We start from the raw sequence: 21,195 nt of genomic DNA, 5'->3' as shown, positions 1-21,195 counted from the left end.
AATCTGTTTATATTGGGAACAAAGGTGGCTGCATCTCCACTCGGTAGTAATATAGTATTGTATATATAGTAGTAGTTTATATGTATAGAAAGGTTGTATTTCGACTGCTCGCTGACAGGTGTAAGAATAAGAAAAATGAGCAATTGTTTGCGCTTCAGGGATATCCTTTTTATATCAATGTTGGTGTAATCTATTATGTCATCTGTTTATAGGTAACAATAGTTGCATTTGCACGTTCTAGCAGCCTATGTATCCTCGGGACCATTAAACATGTAGCCTGAATTATGACGTGCAACATACCGACGCTTGTTCAGTACCCACATAGAAGGCACCTGTCAGCTCCCTTAATACCTACCATTTCCACCAATGGCAGGTGCCCGAGTATGAGTAGCCAGGCTAAGAAAAGGGCGAGGGATGCCTTGTACCGCGGATAGATTGCTCCCCGCTCCTCAGATACAGCAATTCTAACCTTCTCGTTTCAGAATTCATCCCAGACTGACATTTTGTAGACTGGGATGTATGGTCCGGGAGACTAACGACTGGAATGTGTGCCTCCTTACCCCACGGCTAAGCTGTCACTTCACCTCCCGAGGGCCCAAGACATGTTTGTACTAAATCAAGCAGAGTTGGGCTCCCTTCGCTTAAACTGTTCGTATACAACAGGGTCATCGTTCACAACTAGAAGGAAGAGTTGTATTTGACAACAAGCAGTGGTACCCCACAGTGGGAACCTGGATAGGCCTCTCCCAAGTAAGGTGTAGTAACAATCTGGTCCTCGGCGTGTGGCTTTGCAATTGCTATATTATTGCTGTGTTGTAGAAGACTACTGCTTGCCATGCAATACATATTAAGTAGATAGTAATAAAGGGTGGCAGAGAAAGGCTCGATAGAAGCGCATTTGGCATGGTTTGTCAGCTTTACTGAAGTGCGTGAGGCAGAGGCGCAACTAGAGCCAAATGTCGTAGTGGGGGGTGGGGGTTTGGGGGCTAATTCTTCCAGCAATAGGCAGAGTGGAGTGGCAGAGGCTCCAAGAAGGGATGAACAGACAAAGCCTCGTTAAGAAGTAAATGGTCTTTTAAAGACCTATGAAGTAATCGGGTGCGGCTGCGATAAGAGGAACGCAGACCAGCCAGCCTACAGCATCTCAAGACCGGTCTCTGTGTGTGCCCGGGAAGGTGTCTCATCCCGGCATGACACGCAGGGAGGGGGTATGGCTTCGGCTTCGGGACTTGCTGAAGCCCTTTGAGCCCTATGGGCATTTCGCGCCTGGTGCGAGGTGAGCAGAGGGCCAGGGGATTCCTTAAACTGGCCTTTACAATGAAACTTCCAGGTCGGTGACTTATCCCTGAGCGGATCAGGAGGGTTATTTTCGTGCTCGGATTAAAAGGCTCAGTCATGCCGGTGTCAGACCGAGGAAATTATTCAGCGCGTCCTGGGCTCTGATTTGCGATGACGGGAAAGAAGCAAGTGGTGAGTTTGGCACTGATTTTTCAGATTCTTTTTTACGCCATACTCCGTGCATTGTTTTGTCATTCATGTAAAGCTCCTGATTGCGGTGGCATTCCTTTATTCATGAACGTAGCGTAAGTAGAAATGCAAAGGGAATACACACCTACTTCTTTTTGATGCTTTACTAGGTCACTAATCTACTCACTTTGAAAATTGAATGTTTTGTAGATTAAACTATGGTTCAGAACGTACCTTGCACCTTTTGTACGCGCTGAACTGCAAACACTTTCAAACTGTTAACTCAAATTGTACTCTGCCAAACATATGCATTACTGGTGCTTGACGTACTGTGGTAACATAGGGCCAGATGCATCAAGGCTTTTGCGACTCGCTAACAGCCTTTTAGCATGATTTGCTATGTATCAAATAATCGCAATTTAAGGAATCGCAAAAAAATGCGATTCCTTATTTTGCCATAGCATTTAAGGAATCATAATTTTTGCGATTCCTTAAATGATATGTATGTAACTATTTGGAATTACGAATTTGTGTTAAGAAATCGCAAATTACCACCAACTTGTACTTGGTGGTAATTAGCGATTTCTTTTAAAAATGCTCTATTTGGCATTTGTGAGGGTGGCATGTGGCACACATACATGCCCATAGGGCATGTATGTGTGCCACATGCACACACATGTAAATTTCAGGGGTGCAGCAGGGTGTCTTTGAGACACCCCTGCACCCTTGAAATAATTCTCAAATTGCGATTAGCTAATTGGGAAATCGCAATTTGAGAATTATTGCACTATCATTCCTATGGGCTTCCTGGCCCATAGGAATGCATTGCAAATTATTCTTTATTTGCGAATTCGCAAAATGCAAATTTGCAAATAAAGAATAATAAGGAATTGCTAAAAAATAGCGATTTTGTACATACATACCATTTTGCGCTTTGTAAATAGCGATTCGCAAAAAAACGCTATTTAGGAATTGCAAAATGGATGCTTGATGCATCTGGCCCATAGTGCTTGGTGCATATCTACTGGCACTGTTCCGATGCAGCTCTTTCCGTGCTCAGATGATAAATTGTATCCAGCTGCCCACGGAAATCTTGCTGATTACAGGACCATGTATATAAAAGCCATGAAGATGTGAATTTGTACTCAAACTGTACTTCTGCTATACAGCGCCCTGAGCCCTTGAGGCATGTTTCACTCTTAGTTTTTACCAGGATCTAAAAAAATACAATGGATTTGTTGTGTTGCACCCAATATGAGTGATATTAATGACAAAACTGTCTTTGTTGTTTCTTTTTCAGTTTCCCCCGAGAGCTCTCCCTCCATTGCCAAGGTATGTGTTGCTGAACGCTTGACATTATTTCAACAAGCAATGTTTGCTGTGTTTGCCATGAACTGCTGTAACCGCTAAACTTGCTTAGCCTATTCCTTGTCTTCTTTGCCTAGACAGTGCCTTCTTTGCATTCTCATGAGACCTCATGAGATTCGTTTGACTCCCGCCATCATTCTGTTACTTCTAGCCTTGTTTCTATTACTCGGGCATGTTGCTGTTCTAGTCCTTCGTCTGTGGTTCCCACACGTGTAGACTAGGTTTGGTCATGTTTTCAAAGAGTAGTGATTGAGAGAGTGAGGAAACATAGGCAGCGTTCTAGGTACATCATATCGGTTCAGGACGCCAAGATCTGCTGGAGGTTCCTAGAGGTATACTAGATGGTGGGTCACAGGAGGAAAGTTGCAGCCACAACTGGGTAAGCCTTCTGCAGGATATAGATCTTTAAAGTTTTACGAAATCTGAAATGTTTAGATAAGTTCAATACTTTATCCAGGAGTGTATTTTAGGCTCGTGGCTGTGTTGTTTTCTTTCCACGACTCAGAGGTGTGGAGTAGTTAGTGTCACTGAGCCATCGAAATGGAAACAAAAGCTACTCCTACAGTCCATCGAAATTATTGCTTAGAATTTTGATATAGATAATCTCAACATACACCAATATTGAAACCTAAACCTCAACAGCATTTAATTACAAGTTCAGCAGTTTCAAGTAGAGTAAATTAACTATTCAAATTCTATACCTGGAGAGAGAGAGAGAGAGACAGAGAGAGATAGACCCCACCCTCCCCCGAAATAAACAACCGAGTTGTTTTAGATATAGATTGAAAAGATGGGTTATTAGAGCCTACTTGAAATTGAGTTGTGCACGGCGGATGAGAGGTAGTAAGGAACAGTATTAGTTGCTGAACCTGTCTGTGAATGTCTAATTTTACACCTGAGATCGTATAAATCTTGGCATTTCGAGGTGACGGAGACCTTGAACCTGAAGCCACTTTGCTAATCTCAGATTAAAAAAAAAAAAAGTTTTTATTTATGTAAGTTTAAAAAACGAAGACGCAGCATAAGAACATTTTGTTCTTATTACGAAGAGCCGCGTGAAACAAGAGTTTTAAAATCAATCATGCAGCAGTGATATAAATACAGATTATTTCTGGCATAACACTCACCGAACCTTGTCTAGAGGATAGTACCATCTTATGATGCTTGGCGAGGGGGGACGGACGTGGTGGTTCATCTCTCTCTCTCTCTCTCGATTGTTCTGGCCCCAGGTGGGAATCATATGTTTCCCCTCCAACGTCCAGCCTATATTATCTCCTCCAGGCACCCCAAATCTAGTTGAACTTGTTCGGACACCCTCTTGCTTTATATGTCACCTGTCAACCTCTCTTCACCCATGTATAGGTCAATACCTTTTGTCCACTCTTTCACTGTTGAGCGGGCCGGGGCTCCCCCTTTTCTGGCAACGTCTGTCTTTGGCACCATCCGCCCCAAGTTTCACAATAGGAGTTTGTACCTGGGGAGGTCTACCTCTAAGGGAACACCCAACAGGGCGTATTTGGCATCCATGGGTATCTTTATGTCTACTACCATTCCTAATTCTTCTATTATTTGGTTCCAATATACTCTAACATGGTGGCAGTCCCGTAGTGTGTGTACGTATGTATGTCCAGTGTTCTATCCTGCAGCTGAGGCATTCTGGTGATTCGGCCCTTCCGATTCAATATAAGCGGGCCCTATCAAAGTAGACTCTGTGAAGGATTTTAAATTGTATCAGTCTCAACCTTAATTGGATGGCTACTTCTCTCGGGTGCATCAATGTTGCCTCCCAGTCTATATCCTCTAATTCACCACTGGTGATCTCCCATTGTGTTCTAAGGGCTTCTAGGTTGTCTGGTTTGTTGTTTATCAGGGTTTTGTATGTCTATGAGATGGCTTTGCTTGGTATTGAAGTGTGAAAAAGTGGCACCCCCTGGGAATGATTCAGGGTTCCAAGGGCAGGGAACAAATTAACAACTTCAAGAGATTCACAGTCTATTCCACTTGTCTTATATTTGGAAGATATCTCTATCCTCACTTGTTTTCCTCTCATTATCATTCTTGACCTAAGTTATCCATTTCTCTGAGGTGCCCAGAAAGCGTCAATATATTTGTATTTTCTCATGGCCATATCTGAACATTCAATATGTCCGCAGCTTTTTCCACAACGCTTTTCCATCTGTGGCTCTTTCTGAAGAAGGTGTGGTTTCACACCAAAACGCGCGTAGAAGAGTGTTCACTACGTTGTCCATACTAAGCAACAACTCAGTATTTATCATTAGAGAGCACATTTGTCACTTAGATATTGAGTTTTTACTAGTATATATTCCATGCATTTCAACTGTTTGTTGGAAGTGTAAAACTGACACCTATGTGTATTATATGTTTTGTTATTGTTTTATATTCGTATTGATTGATATAGATGTTTATTGTGTATTTCAGCTGTATTTATATTATTAGAAGTGTTGTGGCTTCTTTTGTCGTTTTCTTTTATTACATTCTTTATTCCATTGTTCATCACAAATTATATATTTAATCAATTGATAGTCTACATATGGAGTGATTTTGTTATTCATTCATATATTGGAAGAAATTATAATTTGTAATAATTAAAAGAATGAATAAAAGACATTATAAAATCTATTAACGTCATGTTTACATATCAACTTGATTATGTAATTATGGAATTACTTGAAAACCTTAGTGGTTGCCAAGGGTTATCTCTTTACGTTTGCATGGTATCTCTCCTTGAAACAGTCTCCCCTCTAGGGGTGCGAACTTTTGGGATGTTTGAAGTTTCTAGTTGATCCACCCGGCAAGTGTGTTGCAGTTGTAAGTATTTTACAGTATAAGTACATTGTTTGGTATCTTGAAACTTATACTCCCGTTGGAGTGAGTTGAAGGGAATCAAGGCACCTTCCTCTTGTAGGTCCCAGAGTCTAGATATCCCCACCATGTCCCAGTGTTTGAAACCCTTGAGCTTACCCAATTCTAACAGACGTGCTCCTTCCCAGAGAGGCGTCTCCTTTGTACATTTCTTGCTCCATTTCATTTGACTTTCTACCCCCTTCCATGCCTCTGTGGCCCTCTAAGTTGCCGGCAGTAGTTGCATCACCCCTCTGCCCCATATATATAGTGGAGATGTGTTTGGCTTTGAAACTGGAGTCTCTCAAGAGACTAAGATGGGTGGTTGCCCGCTATGTGCCCCATTTGTTGATGACCACTAGTTGTGCTGCCCGGTAGTAGGATCGTATATCAGGGAGCGCTATACCTCCATTGTACTGACTCCACTAGAGAGTCTGGAGTGCTACCCGTGGATGTCCCGTCCCAAAGCAGTGTACTTGTCTCTCCCTCTCTGTTGTTTTAAAGGTTTCCTCGGGGAGTTTGTGGTATGTATTTTGGAGGATGTAGAGTAATTTGGGAATGGTGACCATTTTGAACATGGCTGCTCTACCCAGGAGCGTCAGGGGGAGTTTTCTCCACCTTTCCACATCCCCATGGAATTACGTCAACACTTTCATTATGTTGTGAGCAAGGCTCGCTGCTGTGTTGGTGGTGATGTAGAGACCTAAGTATCGAAACCCCTCTCTGTTCATTTGTAGTTGTCTGGGAAGGCTAGATTGTCCCAGTTTATCTAGTATCCTGCATGCCTTCCATATTTCTCAAATACCTGCAGTATGGTCGGGGTTGGTGACATAGACGAGGATGTCATCAGCGTAGAGTGATATCCTTTAATCTCGGAACCGTCTCTGATCATCCCTAAAGCCTCTTATGTCCGGGTGATCTTGGATCAAGCAAGCCATTGGTTCCAATGTTAGGGCAAATAGTAGTGGTGACAGAGGACATCCCTGCCTGGTACCCCGGCACACTGGAAACTCCGCCCAGGTTACTCCTTTGACCTACACCCTTGCCCTCAGGTTGGCGTACCTACACCCTTGCCCTCAGGTTGGTCTATCCAGGATAAGAAGGTAGGGCCAAACCCAAATTTCAACAGTGCCTGCTCAGAATGCCCAGTGTATGGCATCGAATGCCTTCTCTGCATTCAGGGATAAGACACGCGCGGCTCCGATCTGCTTTGCACCGTATCGAGGCAATTGGCCAGCCGGCGAAGGTTAAGTCTTGTCTCCCTTTTTGGCATGAATCCAGACTGGTTGCAGTGGGTGAGGGAAGTTATCACTGACAACAATAGTGTGACCAGTATGGTGGCTAAAATTTTGGTTTCCATGTTAAGTAACGAAATGGGCCAGTATTCTTTGCACTCTGAGGCAGGCTTTTCCGGTTTGTAGCGCTACGCAGGTCTGGCGAAAGGGTCCCTTCCGCCTGTGCTGCCAGGTACATCTTTAGGAGGTGCAGGCTGAATAAGCTGGCATTCGCCGCAAAAAATTCTGTAGCTAGCCCATTTGGACCCGGTGTCTTCCCAGATTTATTTTTGCCAATGGCTGTTGTGACCTCTTCTAGCGTCAGTTCCTTATCAAGGAGTGTTTGGTCGTATATTGAGAGAGTGGGGGTATCAATTTTGCCCAAGTATTCGCAAATCTGGGTTCAATCCTTTAGGGACCTGGGCTCGTAAAGGTCTGCATAGTAGCTCCTGAATGCCTCTGCTATGCTCATAGGAGTTGTGTATGTCACGCCATCCTATTGAATGGTTGTTACCCATATAGACTCCCTCTCTTTACTACCCAGCCATGCCAGTAATCTCCCCACTCTGTCCCCAGTCTCGTACAGGCGACGTTGCATTGCTAAATGCTGGGTGTTTGCTTCCTGGTGGGCTGGGCTTGATATTCCCTACGAGAGACGTCTATCTGATGGATTATATGTGGGTTGCCATTCGGGTCTAGCTGTCCCTCTAACTCTAGGATCTTGCACTATGGAGCCTCAATTTCGCGGGTTTCCTTCCTTTTCTAATGCGCTATGATGTTTTGCGCCCTGTCACGGAGCACTGTTTTAAATGCCTCCCATAGGATTACCACAGAGGGCACTGAGCCGTAGTTCTTGTGGAAATATAGTTCAGATTCCACCCTTATTTCGCAGGCTACTGCCTGATCTAGCAAGTTCCATGCGTTTAACTTCCACCCAGATCTCTGCCTGTGCGCTTGCCCCCCTACCATCATCCACTATGGCGAGTGGTCTGACAGACCCCTCGCTAGGTAGTCTGTCTTCTCAATAGGTTCTGTTTCCCCCACTGGGGCGAGAAGATCATCTAGCCTGGAAAACAACTTGTGTGCTCAGAGAAGAAGGAGTATACTCCATCATTGGAGTGGTGTTTGCGCCATTGGTCAGCCAGCCCCAGGGTGTCCAACAACCCAGCGAGAAGTTTTGTCCCTCGTTGCCCCAGCGATGTGTGTGTACGGTCTATTTGTGGGTCCACTAAATCATTGAAGTCTCCTCCTACTATGTGTGTAGACAGCTCAAATTCTAATAATATCTTGGCCACATTGTCTAGTGTGTGTTTTTGCAGTCTAGGGGGCCCATACACAAGGATTAGGGTGAGTGCTCTGCCCCCGTGTGCCATGGACCACTACATATGTGCAGTTGGGGTCTACCCATGTTTTGTAGATGTGGAAGGTGGGGCTTCTTTTTACTAATGTAGCCAACCACCTGGATCCCTTGGAAAATCCCGCACAAGCGAGGGTGGTATACATCCCTCTCCCAAGGAACGCACAGTGTGTACCCAGAAGGTGCGTCTCCTGGAGGAGGATTATATTGGGTTTCTGTCTCCTAAAATAGTTGGCTACTAACCCTCTCTTTGTTTTACTTCCGAGTCCATTGACATTCTATGTCAGTATTGAGTATCCCCCCCTCACCTTTTATCTGTGAGGTTTCCCCTGGTGGTGGCGCCATGTCATATGTGTCTGGTGTTGCGCCCTATTCACTTTGCCCTTGATTCCACAGTCTCCTCGCCTATCCCTTATAGAAATGTCTCCCTCCCATTTCTACATCTATCACTTGGGTCCCCAACTTTGGCCCTCCCTCCCCACTCTCTCCCACGACCCACGCCTGCTTCCCCAACTGTCAACATGACAACTATGGCATAGATTAAGCCTGCGAGGTCTATGCTCCTCCCCCCTTGTAACTTCACATCTTGAAAATACCCCTCCCCTCCAACAGAAAAAAAAAAAATTGGCCTGACTGCCAGGGCGGTCGACCTCAAATCTGGCGTACCGGGTTCGAGTCTCTGCAAGGACGCGCAACATCCTGTGATTCTGGGCAAATCACTTAATATCCTGTGCCTAACAAAAAAAAATGAATGTGTGGTCATGTAATGTAACAGGTGCTTGTGTAAAGCGTTCTGATACCCAAAACCATTGGGTCAAGTTTGTGCTATATAAAACTAATTTAACTAAGAGAAAGACACCCACAAGGTGCACTTGGTGCCATCTTACTGTCCTCGGGCTTCTGACTGGCCCATGCTCCTCATCCTTCTTCACCTCTTTTAGGCACCTTTTGTTGCGTGGGTTCATGTACAACATTGTCTGTTTTTCTATCTTCTGCAGTAGCGGGTGGTCACTATCTATGTCCGCCGAAAGTTCCTTTTCAGATGGGTCAGAGATGTTGTGGGCTCGAACCATGGGTTATCTCTTTCTGACCACCATCCATCGTCCTCCGTCTCTCTAGAGTGGTTTGCCTCACCCGATCTGCGCCTCCCTCGAAAGGGATTTGCTTGTTCCCCTCCCATGTTTTGCTTATCCGGCCTGGCCCTCAGTCCTTTTTTTCTCTCATTTGTCTGAAACGCTGGCCTCGTGGTGCCACTGCACCGGGGGTCCCTGAGGTGGCATGGCTGCCTCTCAAGGGGGGACGCTCTTCTACCCAGGTCCAGGCTTCTTCTGGTGTCTGGAAAAATATTGATTTGCCCTGATACAGGACTATGAGCTTTGCTGGGAAGAGCAGCATGTACAGGATGTGGAGTTGTCTCAATTTGGCTTTGACGGAATCAAAGGTCCTCCTTTTCTTCTGGACTTCTCTTGAATAGTCAGGAAAGACCATTATCTTGGTGTTGGCATACTGGACCTTCCCAAATCATCTCATTTCTCGAAGTATTAGATCCCAGTCGTAGAAGTTTAGGAATCGTGCTATTAGTGGCTGCGGAGGTGCTCCCACTGGTAATTTCACACCAGGCATTCTGTGTGCCCGTTCGATTACAAAGTAGGAGGAGAAATGAGCTGCGGGGAGGGAAACCTTGAGCCATTCAGTGAGGAAGAGACCTACAATTGTTCCTTCGTGCCCGGTTTTCCACATTATCTACTTTACTGACTACCTCCTTCAGGGTTGTTGTGAGACTGAAGACGACTTTTTGTAGGGTGTGAGACACATCTTCCACTTCAGATGTACGGTGCTCTGTCTGTGTGACTCTTTCCGACACATTGCACACATCTTGTCTTAGGAGAGTTACTTTGGAGCAGACCTTCCGCTATCCTCCCCTCCAAGGCCTCCCTTGCTGACTGTATTGCCTGCAGGATATTGGCGTTGTCCGGTGGGGGTGGAGTCTCCCTCTTAGCTCCTGACTGGCCAATGGATTTGGTATAGCGGTCCATCTTCCCTTGCCTCGTCGGTTTAGGCTCCTTGTCTCTAGCCATCTCTCATGGAATACATATCTTGACTCTCGCACCCCTCCGTTTCTAATCCTTTTTCCAAACTACAACTCACATGTCTGAGTGGCCTCTCGGGTCATAGTATATGGCGCAGCAGTTTTAGTACTACCGGCTGGCAAGGGCCTAGGGACCTCTCAGGATCAGGTATCTGTGGGCGGGCGATACTCCTTGGGCACGGTTCGCCGGTCCCTCTTTTGCCATTATTTGGCCTTCCTCCTCGGTCTCTCTGCTTTAGGCCCCCTTCTGTGCCCTTCACTCTGAAGAGCCATCCTCTCTTTGGGAGTACTCAGTCCGCCCGGGGTTCCACCACAGACATGGAGGGGCCCGGCCCTCCCGACTGACGGATTCCTCTGAGCGAAGAGGGGTCAGGAAGGGAGGGGGTAGGGGCTCGTTTCCCGCTGTGTAGCAGTCCGGTTCAATCTATAGTGGCCTTCCCCCACCTGAACTCCGATTCGGCTTTGGTATTGTAGTGGTCCGGGAGTGGGGGGGGATGTGCAGTACTCGTCCCTTCTTTCCCTCGGCCTCCCCTTTGCTCCCACTCGTACCTTGTGTTGGCTCTTCAGGGATCCTCCGCACCTTCTGGGTGTCCGGATGTGACCGACTTCTACCTCAGGGGTGTATTCTCCTATGTCATTTATGTTTTAAGGCCTAGTCTACTAGGCCCCAAGGGCCTGTCTTATCTCTTTCCTCATTTCTGGACCCCCTCTCCCAATCGGGCACTCCAGACTTGCTCCTGAGTGTTTTTCCTTCTGAGCGGTCCGCTCTCCGTCTCTGGGTCTGCACCATCCACGCTTCCACTTTTTTTTTTAAACTCTTTTTATTGATGACAGGGCAACATTTCAAGCGGTTACAAGTTGAAGCATGATAAACCATGCTTACACTTTTATCTGTCAGCTAGCTTTTCGCTCTGTGGGGAGGCCCCCCAGCACTCTTGGTTGCCAGCCGGGCCACACTCTGCACCTGGGGTATCTCCGGAGGAATCCGGGTGAGGATTCTATGGCACCCTGCGGGCTCAGCATCCGTCTCAGGTCGGGAGACCTCAGGTTCCCCACTGGTCTGGCGCTGCTCTTCTTCAGAGGCGACCCACCATCTTCTGCTCTCAGCACCCGTAGATGCAACTGCTTCTCCAGCTCTTTTACCCCGTGGACCGACTCCGGTGTGTCATTCTCCCGGCTCTCTAGGTCACCCAACTGTGTCCGCCTTAGCCTCCGCTCCGGAGGCCTCCGTTATCAGGGTCAGCACTCTCGTCTTGAGCGCTGCTCTTTCCATGGAAGCGACTCCTCTCGCCTCCAATTCCCTGTAGCCTCTCGGAGTCGCCCCGAGCACTGACTCGGATGCACATCTGTCCCACAGGTACCTCTGGTCAGGACCGCCAAAGCTGTGGGGGCCAGGAGGGGTAAATCTGCTCCTTGTGGAGTCAGGACTCCCCCGGTCTCGTCTTTGCTCTCTCCTCCGGGCCTTCTTCGTCAGTGAGCCGTCATTTTGTTCATGTTTAGTGCGTCGGCCATGGCCTGCCATTTGGCCATGTCTGGCTCGCAGGGCGGTCTTATATCGCCCGACGTCTCTCGTTAAGGTCCCCTGGTCTAGGGATGTCAGATTTGGGGTGCGATGGTGAAGAAAGAACAGGATTGGCTATTGGCCGCTGGAGCCTCTGGTGAGTGCGACTATGCGGCCATGTTGCTGGCCACGCCACCCCCATCTCAGATTTTTAGCAAGTTGAGAAGTTATGTTGGCTTGTTTAGATTGATAGGTTTATAAGTGAGGCAGCATAATTAGTCTCACCTCCAATGTGGAGCCAAAATAGTTCATTTATTATTGGGGAAATATAATTGAGTTTTCTTTATGAGAAGGTGTGACTTGCCGCTAAGTGAAAATTACTTTCAGAGGCTCAAGGCTTGACTAGGTTATTCCCACTAGAATTGAGTTGCCAGAGTTCAGGCCTAAAAAACGATCTGGTTGTTTAACTACTAAGATTGGGAGTGCATTGAAACTGATTATAGCCAGTACAGTATAAAAATACCTGTACATTACATGCAGTTTTGAAAAGAGCATGCCGATGGACTACTCTTCCAAATTGTTAACTGTGAAAACTGCCAGATTTAGACATCTAGCAAAAGAAACTCTTTATATTCGCTTATGTTTTAATATTCTATAGCAGTGTACATTGAACAAGCGTTGGGCAATTCCCACATTTTAAGAAATTCAGCTCTTGTTCCCTCTGATAAGCCTACCAATTTTAGGAGCTCTTTTTTTTAAGAGCTTGGCTACCAATTGTATTGCATCACATTTTGTAATTTCATTTATATAGCACTTACTATACCTGACTAGTCATTTTTACACCAGGCACCACTCTGCTCTGGAACCCTTGGTAAGTAGTAAATCCAACAATTATTGCTTGTTATTAAGATTGGTCTTGTGTTCACAAGCAAACCATCCTGTGCACTCACTCCATTTTTTTTTTCTGGTAGATTACATTAATATAAGATTGTTGTGAACATTAGTATGGCTGGAGGTGGATGCTGGTATGTGAGCTCATGCAGATGGTTGTTGGGATTAACAGGGTTGGGGAGGTTCGCGTTTGTGAGGTTACTGGGGTATAATCAAAGAAGGAGAGGTTGCGATCTCTGGAATGAGCTGTGGGCAAACTGCAAAATACAAAGACTAATGCAAACATGCATGTAACCTAGAGTAAGCTGTGTTCAAAAAGAGTAGGCTTGCCATGAAAAGACTATTAACACATGGGATCCAACAAAGCATCAGGTAGTTATGTATTTTAATAATTCATCTAAGTTGTGATTAAACCTATGACTTCAAAACAAAAGTCTCTGTAGCCTTGCGCTTTGTCACCAAAAATCGATTTAGTTATCCTCCCTTTCTTTCTAGGTCCACACTAAGGCCTATTTGTAGGGGCCTGTGGCACAACACACTTACCAGAAAACACTGCAATTCTCCTCCTTGTGAACATGTACAAGTGTTTACAAAGATTACATTATAGCAACACAACTGTGATTTACCTTTTCCATAACCAGAATGACGAAGAATGGAACTAACAGGTTAAGGAGCATATGATAGTAATCAAAATCAGGATGGGCTTACATAAAATAGCTTTGGGCTGCCAAACGATCCTTGAGTTATAAAAGCCAATAACCATAGGCTTGCTTCCTAGAAATATAACCAGAGCATACGTAATCTCGGCCGTTAAAATAGGACGAGAATTAATGGGATGATGTTTGGTCTAATCCTATAGATTTAACAAAACCAGTGATGAATATCACGGAGCTCACCTGCACTGAAACGCTGAGTTATTAGCGCTCTCACAGCCCTCCTAGCCCTCCCCTGACACAGCGACCCCAGCGCTGTTGCTGGGAAACCCCCACTCTGCCAGCGCGGTCAGAACGCGGAAGCCACGTCCACCGAGAGGCCACGCCCCCTTGACTACAAAACGCTGAAATCAAGCGCGTCGCATTATTGTTTGTTTTGATATCCTCTGAGGCGGAAGCCGGAGGACTGTGCCCACAATTGATTTTAAAAATTGTATTTCTTTCGTGTGTTTGATTTTAAAATATCACGGAGCTCACCTGCACTGAAACGCTGAGTTATTAGCGCTCTCACAGCCCTCCTAGCCCTCCCCTGACACAGCGAACCCAGCGCTGTTGCTGGGAAACGCCCACAACGCCAGCGCGGTCAGAACGCGGAAGCCACGCCCACTGCGAGGCCACGCCCCCTTGACTACAAAACGCTGAAATCAAGCGCGTCGCATTATTGTTTGTTTTGATATCCTCTGAGGCGGAAGCCGGAGGACTGTGCCCACAATTGATTTTAAAAATTGTATTTCATTCGTATGTTTGATTTTAAAATATCACGGAGCTCACCTGCACTGAAACGCTGAGTTATTAGCGCTCTCACAGCCCTCCTAGCCCTCCCCTGACACAGCGACCCCAGCGCTGTTGCTGGGAAACCCCCACTCTGCCAGCGCGGTCAGAACGCGGAAGCCACGCCCACTGAGAGGCCACGCCCCCTTGACTACAAAACGCTGAAATCAAGCGCGTCGCATTATTGTTTGTTTTGATATCCTCTGAGGCGGAAGCCGGAGGACTGTGCCCACAATTGATTTTAAAAATTGTATTTCTCTCGTGTGTTTGATTTTAAAATATCACGGAGCTCACCTGCACTGAAACGCTGAGTTATTAGCGCTCTCACAGCCCTCCTAGCCCTCCCCTGACACAGCGACCCCAGCGCTGTTGCTGGGAAACGCCCACACCGCCAGCGCGGTCAGAACGCGGAAGCCACGCCCACTGCGAGGCCACGCCCCCTTGACTACAAAACGCTGAAATCAAGCTCGTCGCATTATTGTTTGTTTTGATATCCTCTGAGGCGGAAGCCGGAGGACTGTGCCCACAATTGATTTTAAAAATTGTATTTCTTTTGTGTGTTTGATTTTAAAATATCACGGAGCTCACCTGCACTGAAACGCTGAGTTATTAGCGCTCTCACAGCCCTCCTAGCCCTCCCCTGACACAGCGACCCCAGCGCTGTTGCTGGGAAACGCCCACACCACCAGCGCGGTCAGAACGCGGATGCCACGCCCACTGCGAGGCCACGCCCTTATCACCAATCACAAATGTGCCGGTCATACCAGCGCAGCGGACGAGCGCAGCGGGAGCGCCTAAGGCAAGCCCGTCTGCGCCCGTCCGCGCACGACCGGGCCTAGGGCCACAATCCCTGCCGGACACAGCTGCCCCTAAGGTAAGCTACTCACGTCGGGAGCTACTAAGCCTCAGACCCCCCACCTCCCCTTGTGAATACATTCATGACCTAAATGGACCTTTTATCCGCTGTTCTCTCTGTAAGCCAGTCCAGCTCAAACTACCTATAAAACCTCACAAGCCCGCTGCCCTGAAACTGGCATCGTTAAACTGCCGATCGCTCCCTAAACACGCGACGCAGATTAACCACCTTATAGAAGACCAGGAGATTGACATCCTCTTCCTCACGGAAACCTGGCTCGCCCCACATTCGGAGTCAGACATGGTGCTAGCTACCCCACCGGGCTTCCTCATTCAGTCCCTACCCCGCCCCTTAGGCCGAGGTGGTGGTGTTGCCATCATTCACCGGGACTACCTTCACTGTAAATCCGGTGATGCGCAGATCCCTGACTCTGAAAGCCTGCAATTTACAATCAAGCTAGACCCGACCAACTCACTGACAGGAGTCCTTGTTTACCGCCCTCCCGGGCATCCAGGCCCTTTCGCTAGCTCTCTCCTGGACACTGTAGCGACCCATGCCCACTCCATATCAAATTTCCTGATCGTAGGGGATCTAAACATCCATCTTGATGACTCCACCGACCTGGCAGCAGCTGACCTGATCTCCGATCTGGCAGCACTTGACATCCACCTCCTTAATTCTGGAGCCACTCATACGAAGGGTCACCTGCTGGACCCGGTGTTCACTAGCACCCATTTGATGCAAGTGAAGGAGGCCTCTCCCTTACCCTGGACAGACCATTTCTTAGTCTCCTTCCTACTACCAGGATCTTTCAGGAAACCTCAAAAACCACCTACTTACATCAGGGACAGGACCTGGTCCAGACTTCCCACCGAAGAATGGGCCAGGAATCTTAAAAACACCATCCCTGCACACGCAGAAGACCCGGCTGTCGCCGACAGTAATTTCAGAGAGTGGATCACCACCTCCCTGGACTCCGTACTCCCACTAAGAACCAGGGAGGACAAAAACGGAAAACCCGGGTCTGCCCCGTGGTATACCTCGGACCTCCGACTACTCCGTAAAAACTGTAAAAGAGCCGAACGGCTTTGGAGGAAAGACTGGCAGCATACCAGCAAGGAAGCATACCATAATACAGTCAGACTCTACAAAGAGGCCATCAGGCACGCCAAAGCTTCCCATTATGACACGCGGATAAAAGAATCCTCCAATTCGGCCAGGGAATCCTTCCTAATTGTAAAGGAGCTGCTTAAAGTACTCAACTCTCCTTCCTCCAGTTCCCCCCCGGTGGATCGAAGTAATGATCTAGCCACCTATTTCGACGACAAAATCGCCCGGATTCTAGCTTCCCTTCCCTCTCCTGGTCCCGCCAGCCAGTTGGACAATCCTCCACCTCCCAGCCAGACCGAAAGTAATCCCCGCCCTCAACTTGCGACATTCAGGCCAGTAACATGCGTAGAGGTAGAACGAACCATGACCAAAATGAGAAGCGGATCACCTCTGGATCCGGCTCCCATTAGATTCCTCAAAACCATGGCCCCTGTCATCGTCCCCACGGTCATGGAGCTCATTAACAGCTCACTTGCCCAGGGATCTGTTCCTGCCAGCTGGAAGAGCGCGGTGGTAAAAGCACTCCTTAAAAAACCCCAGCTCGATCCAGCAGACATGGCAAACTACCGACCAATATCACTCCTCCCGGCAATCAGCAAGGTAGCTGAGAAACTGGTCAACGGACAACTATCCCAGTTCTTTGAAACAAACAACGTTCTACGGGAATCCCAAACTGGATTTCGCCCGGGTCATGGCACAGATACTGCCCTCCTCGCCGTCATCGAGGAGGCAAGGCGCATACTGGATTCAGGAGGGTCAGTGGCAGTGATCCTCCTGGATCTCAGCGCAGCCTTCGACACAGTCAACCATTGTGTCCTTCTCCATAGACTCGCGGCAGCAGGGATCACCGGGACGGCACTCAGCTGGATAGAATCCTTCCTCACCGGACGCACGTTCCAGGTATGGGACGGCAATTATCACTCATCCACCCTCCCCCTCACAAGCGGGGTCCCTCAGGGATCTTCCCTGAGCCCGACGCTTTTTAATGCATATATGGCCCCTCTTGAAGACGTGGTGACACCATTTGACATAAAAATGGTAAGCTACGCTGATGACACTCAACTGGTCGTCTCCTTATCCCAACTAGTCGACCACCCAGAGAACCTAGCTAACTGTCTCACACAAATCCATAGCTGGATGAGTGACTCATCATTAAAATTAAATGGGTCTAAGACTGAAGTGATGCTCCTTGGAAAACAATGGGCGACCATCCCCCCAACAGTCTGGCCCGACGTGTTCGGAGAAATCCCCTCCCCGAAGCGTGAAATCAAGACCCTTGGAGTATGGCTCGAACCTGAGCTCACCATGAAGACGCAAGCTGCCAAAACTGCGGGCACCTGTTTTGGGCTCATGCGCACTACCCGCAAGATTCTCCCCTTACTACCACCTGCTTCCAGGAAACTCCTTATCCAGGGACTAGTATTGTCCCGTCTGGATTATAGTAATATGGTCTACCTGGGAGCCCCAGAGGCCACCTTGACGAGACTGCAGCGGACACAGAACGCTGCGGCACGTCTGCTCATGAATCTTCCCTCGAGAGTGTCAGCACAACCAGCCCTCAAGGCCTTGCACTGGCTCCCTGTGCGCCAAAGGGTGGTATTCAAAGCCATGTGCACGACACACAAACTGATCAACGGATCTGGCCCTGCGATCCTTAGCAGTTTGGTCACCCCCTACAAAGCATCCAGATCCCTCCGTTCGGAGAATGAGCACTTAGCCAACATCCCCAAATTCAAAAGGACACGCACAGGAGGACGACGATTCTCGGTTCAAGCGGCCACGGGATGGAACTCCCTCCCACGCACTCTCAGACTGGAACCCAGTTACCTGGCTTTTCGCAAAAAACTGAAAACGCACTTATTCCCGAAATAAATGTCCCTCCTCCCTTCCCTTCCCTCAATGGATAACAACCTTCTGACAGCGCGGGGATGCCCTTGGGTCACCAGGCGCTATACAAATCGCTAAATAAATAAATAAATAAATAGATTATTTGGCTAATGGGCAGGGCTCCATGCACACCAGGCATGTTGCTATGGTCTTGGGTGTTGTTTATTCTGTTTCTATAATTTTCTTTGGCTTATGGCGATGAATGTTAACTATAGTCATTTTACCAGGTTCACAAGTTGGGAGAATTAGCCGAACACTGTATTAAACCCCTGTTCATACAGAGTGTATGTGTGTTTTTTGTGTGAATTTTCACAGGGGTTGTTTTTAACTAATGCACGCATAGTAATGTTTTGAGGGTGAACTCAGACTGGTGGACCTTTTGTCAACCAATTTCTTTCTGTTTATTTCATATCATTGAACTGAAAACTGTAAAAAGCCTAACGATAACAAATGGTTATGTTAATTATATTTCTTTTGTATTCTTCTCTCCTTATCTTATGCCGTTACCTGCTGTTGCCTGCCTTGGGATTGTTTTGACCATGAAGCGCAGGCCAAGGTGAGCCAACATTTCCTTACTGTCTGGGTAATGTGAATTAAGAATGCCAATACATTGCCTTAGCTTTCCTTTGGGATGCTGCCACCTCTTTGTACATAGTGGATTGGGCTCTCATAGGGCTCAGCCGTGGCCATACTTAAGGGAGAAGGAAGATATAATGCTTCTGCCACAGAAATGTGCACAGTGATTCACCCATGGGTGGATCCATGTGTGAATAGCAGTAGTAGAGGAAGAGTACTTATTTTACGGACGTGGCTTTGGGTCAAAATTGATGATTAGTTTCAAATACGATTACATTTGCCGTGGCACCTGCGTCTTTATGCAGGCGTGATTCCTAGGACAAATTCTCTGCATTTGAAGAATGCACTGCAAGATTTCTTGCCTTTTCTCATTAAGCATATACTATAGACTTCTTTGACGCGTCCTCCTTGGATATTCCTTAATGGTGGCTTGCCGGACACCTGGAATCAAGTTGTCTTGACCCTTTTTGCTTACTACAATGGATGCAAACACAATTTAATGGTAACTACCTTTTCCAGTGAGAGTTCAGATGAGCAACCTAGCATCTACATTACTCTAAGACTTATGCCTTGTTACCTTAAATACTGCGGTTGCAGATAAGAAGAGTTGCATCTCTATGTTTCTTTTGTCCTGCCTTCATACTCTGGAACAGTGACTCTGCACAGGCTCACCAAATCAGCCGTCAGACTTGGAATGTATTAAATGATTCACCAGACTTTTGTTTGGTTAGGTATAGCAAAATGTTTCAAAGCTGGGTTTATTGTTACAGCCTAGGGAATGTTACTGCATTCTGAAGCTATAAACTTCGGTTAAAACGTTCCCCCGGCCCTATTCTTCTGATGCAAGAGAGTAACAAGGATTCACACATGTCCTTTACTTAAAAAAGTACATAAAGTGGAATTACATCATTGATCATTTATGGTAAGTCATGTCAAGTTTTGGGGATCTTCTTGTACACCAATGTAATTTTGGAAGCTGTCTCCGTAACTGCAAGAGCTTCGATCACTCATGCAGCCAGTCAATAGAGCAAATACATCTGCCATTGTGCTGGGTAATGTCTTCACTCCGTGCTGAGGCTTTGTCCTTTTACTGCCTGCTGACTTTACTCTGGGTGAGAATGGGCACACTGTACGTGCTTGAGGTTTACAGACCGGCTGTGCTGAAGCTACTCTACCACTGGATTGGCAACTCTTCAGTCTCTTTTCAAACTAGATTTCTGTCCTGTAGCATAGCATGGCTTTCTCTGCTGAAACAATGTTGGTGCTCCTCGGACACTGGATTGGTAAACTGCAATGTAGCAACTTCCACAGGAAATACCCTCCTGTGAGTGGGACTCTTTGACTCCTAACCACATGTATAAGTTGCAAGCTATGAGACCTGTGTAATGCACACTGCCTGCCTGCATGGCTGCCAAAGGGCTGATGTCTGGACCTGCCACACCCCCAATATGGGTCACATCAGCTGCCCTCTGTTTCTCATAGTCGTGTCTGGTTAAAGCAGCGTCAAGTGTATAGAGGTTGATGAGATTGTCTTGAGTGGTTAGGTCTGATGGTGTGTCAACTGACCGACCTGTGATTACCATAGTCTCGGGTGCATCAACCACGACCATCTTCAGGCTGTGAAAGAGATTATGTGAGGTGTAACTTGAGAGAATTAGATACCAGTATTTTAGCCATGAAAGAGAAGTGGGCAACATTAAAAATGCTATTTTACGGTGTGGCAGTCCTTCGCAGTTATAAAACCTTGTTATGATTAACATAGTCAAACCATAAAAACGAAATTTACGAATTTCACCTGCTTATTCACTAAGGAACTTTCTAGCCCAAATTCTTGATCCACAAATAAGATAAAATCGGACAAAAGTCAGTCCCAAATTGATAAAAATACTGAACTGTCAAATCCACCCATCTTAAAGCTTTTATCTTAGTATCCTAAAATACAGACATAACTTTCAATAGAGGTGTCAAACACTTCATCAACCCCCTTCCAGAAAATAAATTGATAGCTCCAAAAACTCACCACATCATCCTAACTGGTACAACTTTAAGATTCTCTCACTTGGAGACCTCACGGCCATCCTCATTTCAGTCAAGTCATTGAAAATAAAGACACTATCATGCTTTTCACCATCCTAAAATCCCTAACTGGCTAAACATTTACACCACTTTCCCCTATAGTCAATACCCTGATCATGCAAGGCATCTTCCTGGACATCCTAAAAGCAGGGCAAAATCTCCTGCTCCTAAAAATAGGCACCTTTACTTTTTATATGGATGGGAATGGGTCACCCTACCAGTTCCATTTTTGAAACCTCCTCAAAGCAGCTTGTTTATTGGATCACTGGCTCTGTACCAACGCTTTTCCTATGAACATAGAAGTAGTAGCAGTCATGAACATAGAAGTAGGGGCAGTCATTAGCATAGAAGTAGTGGCAGTACTCTTATTCTGCACACAGTTGTTGTGTGCTCTGCA

The 21,195-nt window shown here is 46.8% G+C and overlaps 1 protein-coding gene across 2 annotated transcripts in view; it reads left to right on the top strand.

Annotated features, from left to right (window-relative positions):
• TMEM237 (transmembrane protein 237) overlaps positions 1-21,195 on the top strand; it is a 205,692-nt gene that overhangs the window by 63,444 nt on the left and 121,053 nt on the right. The window contains exon 2 of one of the 2 annotated variants that reach the window (XM_086955256.1): positions 2,768-2,803. The gene's annotated coding sequence lies outside the window, so the exon portion shown is untranslated. Of the gene's footprint in view, positions 1-2,767; positions 2,804-18,313; positions 18,703-21,195 lie in introns of those variants that run through there. The other variant, XM_086955257.1, reaches the window with a different exon arrangement.

This window comes from Lissotriton vulgaris, chromosome 2_1 (genome assembly GCF_964263255.1).
Source record: "Lissotriton vulgaris chromosome 2_1, aLisVul1.2, whole genome shotgun sequence".
Classification (NCBI taxonomy): Eukaryota; Metazoa; Chordata; class Amphibia; order Caudata; family Salamandridae; genus Lissotriton; species Lissotriton vulgaris.
This window is presented reverse-complemented; position numbering and strand designations above follow the sequence as displayed.